We start from the raw sequence: 5,946 nt of genomic DNA, 5'->3' as shown, positions 1-5,946 counted from the left end.
CTTTTTCAAAAAAATGATTTTCAATCACATCTTTTTTATTTCTAATTTCAAAATCTTTTTTCAAAAATCACTTAACTACTTTCTCAATTTTAATTTTCGAAAATCATCAATCAATTTTTCAAAATTTCTTTTAATTATTTCAAAATATTTTTAAATTTAATTTCGAAAATTCTTTCCCCTCTTCTCACATTTTTCTATTTAAGGGACTAACATTCCTCCTCAATGTGTAATTCGGACTCCCTATTTCTATAAGTTCGAATTCTCTCCTCTCTACCTCCTCCTTCTATTCTTCTTTTCCTTTGACACCTCAAGGAATCTCTATACTGTGACATAGAGGATTCCATACTTTCTTCTCTTCTCTTTCATATGAGCAGGAGCAAGGACAAAGGCATTCTTGTTGAAGCTGATCCTGAACCTGAAAGGACCTTGAAGAGAAACCTAAGAGAAGCTAAAGCACAACTCTTTGGAGAGGACCTAACAGAAATTTTCAAACAAGAAGAAGCCATGGCATCCGAAAATAACAACAATGCCAACAATGCAAGGAAAGTGCTTGGTGACTTTACTGCACCTACTCTCGACTTCTATGGGAGAAGCATCTCTATCCCTGCCATTGGAGCAAACAACTTTGAGCTTAAGCCTTAATTAGTTTCTCTGATGCAACAGAATTGCAAGTTTCACGGACTTCCATTGGAAGATTCTCATCAGTTTTTGGCTGAATTTTTGCAAATCTGTGACACTGTCAAGACCAATGGGGTTAATCCCGAGGTCTACAGGCTTATGCTTTTTCCATTTGCTGTAAAAGACAGAGCTAGAATATAGTTGGATTCACAACCTAAGGAAAGTCTGAACTCTTGGGAAAAACTGGTTAGTGCTTTTCTGGCCAAATTCTTTCCACCTCAAAAGATGAGCAAGCTTAGAGTGGAAATCCAAACCTTCAGACAGAAGGAAGGTGAGTCCCTCTATGAAGTTTGGGAAAGATATAAGCAATTGATCAAAAGGTGTCCTACTGACATGCTTCCAGAATGGAGCATTATATGTATATTCTATGATGGTCTGTTTGAGTTGTCAAAAATGTCATTGGACCATTCTGCAGGAAGATCTCTTCATCTGAAAACCCCTATAGAAGCTCAGGAACTCATTGAGATGGTTGCAAATAACCAATTCATGTACACTTCTGAAAGGAATCCTGTGAATAATAGGACAAATCAGAAGAAAGGAGTTCTTGAGATTGATACTCTGAACGCCATATTGGCTTAGAATAAAATATTGACTCAGCAAGTCATTATGATTTCTCAGAGTCTGTCTGGCATGCAAGCAGCAACAAGCAGTACCAAAGAAGCTTCATCTGAAGAAGAAGCTTATGATCCTGAGAACCCAGCAATGGAAGAGGTGAATTACATGAGAGAACCCTATAGAAACACCTATAATCCTTCATGGAGAAATCACCCAAATCTCTCATGGAAGGACCAACAGAGGCCTCAACAAGGCTTCAACAACAGTAATGGTGGAAGAAATAGGTATAGCAATAGCAGGCCTTTTCCATCATCTTCTCAGCAACAGACAAAGAATTCTAAGCAGAGCCACTCTGACTTAGCAACTGATCTCTCTAAGACCACTTTAAGTTTCATGACTGAAACAAGGTCCTCTATTAGAAATTTAGAGGCACAAGTGGGTCAGCTGAGTAAGAGAGTTACTGAACTCCCTCCTAGTACTCTCCCAAGCAATACAGAAGAGAACACAAAGAGAGAATGCAAGGCCATAAACATGTTCCACATGGCCGAATGCATAAAGGAGGGAAAGGCAGTGATTTCCACTGAGAAAGACCTCAATGGACGTCCACTGGCCTCTAAGGAGTTCCCTAATGAGGAACCATAGGAATCTGAGGCTCACACTGAGACCATAGAGATTCCATTGAATTTACTTCTGCCATTTATGAGCTCTGATGAGTATTCTTCCTCTGAAGAGGATGAAGATGTTACTGAAGAGCAAGTTGCTAAGTACCTTGGAGCAATCATGAAGCTAAATGTCAAGTTATTTGGTAATGAGACTTGGGAGGATGAACCCCCCCTTTCTCACCAAAGAATTGGATAATTTGACTAGGCAAAGGTTACCTCAGAAGAGACAGGATCCTGGAAAATTCTCAATACCTTGTACCATAGGCACCATGACCTTTGAGAAGGCTCTGTGTGACCTGGGGTCAAGTATAAACCTCATGCCACTCTCTGTGATGGAGAAGCTAGGTATCCTTGAGGTACAAACTGCAAGAATCTCATTAGAGATGGCAGACAATTCAAGGAAATAGGCTTATGGACTTGTAGAGGATGTCTTGGTAAAGGTTGAAGGCCACTACATCCCTGCTGATTTCATAATCCTAGACACTGGAAAGTGTATGGATGAATCCATCATCCTTGGCAGACCCTTCCTAGCCACAGCAAAAGCTGTGATTGATGTTGACAGAGGAGAATTGGTCCTTCAAGTGAATGAGGACTCCCTTGTGTTTAAAGCTCAAGGATCTACCTCTGTAACCATGGAGAGGAAGCATGAAAAGCTTCTCTCAATGCAGAGTCAAATAGAGCCCCCACATTCAAACTCTAAGTTTGGTGTTGGGAGACCATCATCATGCTCTGAGTACCTGTGAGGCTCCATGAGAGCCCACTGTCAAGCTATTGACATTAAAGAAGTGCTTGTTGGGAGGCAACCCAATTTTATTATATCTATTTATTTTCCATTATTATTTTATGTTTTCTGTAGGTTGATGATCATGTGAAGTCACAAAAATAACTGAAAAAGCAAAAACAGAATGAAAAATAGTATTAAAAACAGCACACCCTGGAGGAAAAGCTTACTGGCGTTTAAACGCCAGTAAGGGTAGCAGAATAGGCATTAAACGCCCAGTCTGGCACCATTCTGGGCGTTTAATGCCAGAAAGGGGTACAGAGCTGGTGTTTAACGCCAGAAATAGGCACAGAGCTGGCGTTTAAATGCTAGAAAGGGGAGAAAAGCTGGCGTTAAACGCCAGAAATGGGCAGCAACCTGGCGTTTAACGCCAGGATTGGCAACCAAGGGGCGTTTACATGCCGACATGGTGCAGGGATGAGGAATCTTTGACACCTCAGGATCTATGGACCCAACAGGATCCCCACCTACCTCAACTTACTATCTCTCTTCTTCACACTTTCCTATAACACCCTTCCCCAAATACCCCTCACCAATCACCTCCACTTCTCTTCCCCATCACCTATTCACCAATCACCTCTTCCCACTCTTCCCCAAAAAACCCACCCACCGCACATTTCAAATTCAAATTCTTTCCTACCCAAACCCAACCCCTAATACATGAACCCTACCCTCTCTTTCCACTCCTATATAAACCCAACTTCATTTCTTCATTTCACACATCATACACACTACTCACCCCCCTTGGCCGAACCACTAAACCCCCTCCATCTCCTCTATTTCCTCTTCTTCTACTCTCTTCTTTCTTCTTTTGTTCGAGGACGAGCAAACCTTCTAAGTTTAGTGTGGAAAAAGCTAAAGCTTTTTATTTTTCCATAACCATTTATGGCACCAAAGGCCGGAGAAACCTCTAGAAAGAGGAAAGGGAAGGCAAAAGCTTCCACCTCTGAGTCATGGAAGATGGAGAGATTCATCTCAAGGGTGCATCAAGACCACTTCTATGAAGTTGTGGCAAAAAAGAAGGTGATCCCCGAGGTCCCCTTCAAGCTCAAAAAGGGTGAATATCTGGAGATCCGACATGAGATTCGAAGAAGAGGTTGGGAAATTCTCACCAAACCCATTCAACAAGTCGTGATCTTAATGGTTCAAGAGTTCTATGCCAATGCATGGATCACCAAGAACCATGATCAAAGTGTGAACCTGGACCCAAAGAATTGGCTCACAATGGTCCGGGGGAAATACTTAGATTTCAGTCTGAAAAATGTAAGGTTGGCATTCAACTTGCCCATGATGCAAGAAGATGCACGCCCCTACACTAGAAGGGTCAACTTTGATCAAAGGTTAGACCAAGTCCTCATAGACATTTGTGAAGAGGGAGCTCAATGGAAGAGATATTCAAGAGGAAAGCCGGTTTAACTAAGAAGGCATGACCTCAAGCCCGTGACTAGGGGATGGTTGGAGTTCATCCAACGCTCAATCATTCCCACTAGCAACCGGTCTGAAGTTACTATAGACCGGGCTATCATGATCCATAGCACCATGATTGGAGAGGAAGTAGAAGTTCATGAGGTTATATCCCTAGAACTCTACAAGGTGGCGGACAAGTCCTCTACTTTGGCAAGATTAGCCTTCCCTCATCTCATTTGTCACCTCTGCAATTCAGCTGGAATTGACATAGAGAAAGACATCCTCATTGATTAGGACAACCCCATCACTAAGAAAAGGATGGAGCAAACAAGAGATCCCACTCATGGACAAGAGCATGAGGAAATTCCTCATCATGAAATTCCTGAGATGCCTCAAGGGATACATTTTCCTCCACAAAACTATAGGGAGCAAATTAACACCTCACTAGGAGAATTAAGTTCCAATATGGGACAACTAAGGGTGGAGCACCAAGAGCATTCCATCCTCCTCCATGAAATTAGAGAAGACTAAAGAGTCATGAGGAAGGAGCAACAAAGGCAAGGAAGAGACATTGAGGAGCTCAAACACTCCATAATATCTTCAAGAGGAAGAACAAGCCGCCATCACTAAGGTGGACCCGTTCTTTAATTTTTTTGTTCTTTATTTTCTGTTTTTCGTTCCCAATGCTTTATGTTTTAATTATGTTTGTGTCTTATTACATGATCATTAGTGTCTTAGTGTCCATGCCTTGAAGCTATGAAAGTCCTATGAATCCTTCACCTTTCTTAAATGAAAAATGCTTTAATTGAAAAAGAAAAAAGAAGTACATGAATTTCGAATTTTAAAACAGTTTAATTATTTTGATGTGGTGGCAATACTTTTGTTTTCTGAATGAATGCTTGAACAGTGCATATTTTTTATATTGTTGTTTATGAATGTTAAAATTGTTGGCTCTTGAAAGAATAATGAAAAAGGAGAAAAACGTTATTGATAATCTGAAAAATCATAAAATTGATTCTTGAAGCAAGAAAAAGCAATGAAAAGCTTGCAGAAAAAAATAGAAAAAAAAATTTGGCGAAAAAAAAGAGAGAAAAAAAGAAAAAGAAAAAGCAAGCAGAAAAAGCCAATAGCCCTTTAAACCAAAAGGCAATGGTAAAATAAAAAGGATCCAAGGCTTTGAGCATCAGTGGATAGGAGGGCCTAAAGGAATAAAATCCTAGCCTAAGCGGCTAAACCAAGTTATCCCTAACCATGTGCTTGTGGCGTGAAGGTGTCAAGTGAAAAGCTTGAGACTGAGCGGTTAAAGTCGTGGTCCAAAGCAAAAAAGAGTGTGCTTAAGAGCTCTGGACACCTCTAATTGGGGACTCTAGCAAAGCTGAGTCACAATTTGAAAAGGTTCACCCAGTTATGTGTCTGTGGCATTTATGTATCCGGTGGTAATACTGGAAAACAAAATGGTTAGGGTCACGGCTGACACTCATAAAGTAGCTGTGTTCAAGAATCAACATACTGAACTAGGAGAATCAATAACACTATCTAAATTCTGAGTTTCTATAGATGCCAATCATTCTGAACTTCAAGGGATAAAGTGAGATGTCAAAACTATTCAGAAGGAAAAAGCTAATAGCCCCACTCATCTAATTAAGACTGATCGTCATAGATGTTTTTGGAATTCATTGTATATTCTCTTCTTTTTATCCTACTTTGTTTTTAGTTGCTTGGGGACAAGCAACAATTTAAGTTTGGTGTTGTGATGAGCGGATAATTTATACGCTTTTTGGCATTGTTTTTAGGTAGTTTTTAATATGTTTTAATTATTTTTTATTATGTTTTTATTAGTTTTTAAATAAAAATCACATTTCT

General features: G+C 40.0%; 1 non-coding gene across 1 annotated transcript; it reads right to left on the bottom strand.

Annotated features, from left to right (window-relative positions):
• Positions 1-909: 909 nt before the first annotated feature.
• Positions 910-1,017, bottom strand: LOC112788319 (small nucleolar RNA R71). The gene has a single exon (XR_003195687.1). It is a non-coding gene; the product is annotated as a small nucleolar RNA R71 (small nucleolar RNA).
• Positions 1,018-5,946: the final 4,929 nt, after the last annotated feature.

The sequence above is a fragment of the Arachis hypogaea genome, chromosome 20 (assembly GCF_003086295.3).
Source record: "Arachis hypogaea cultivar Tifrunner chromosome 20, arahy.Tifrunner.gnm2.J5K5, whole genome shotgun sequence".
In the NCBI taxonomy this organism is placed as follows: Eukaryota; Viridiplantae; Streptophyta; class Magnoliopsida; order Fabales; family Fabaceae; genus Arachis; species Arachis hypogaea.
Note: the sequence above shows the minus strand (reverse complement) of the source record. Positions and strands in the feature narration are given on the sequence as shown.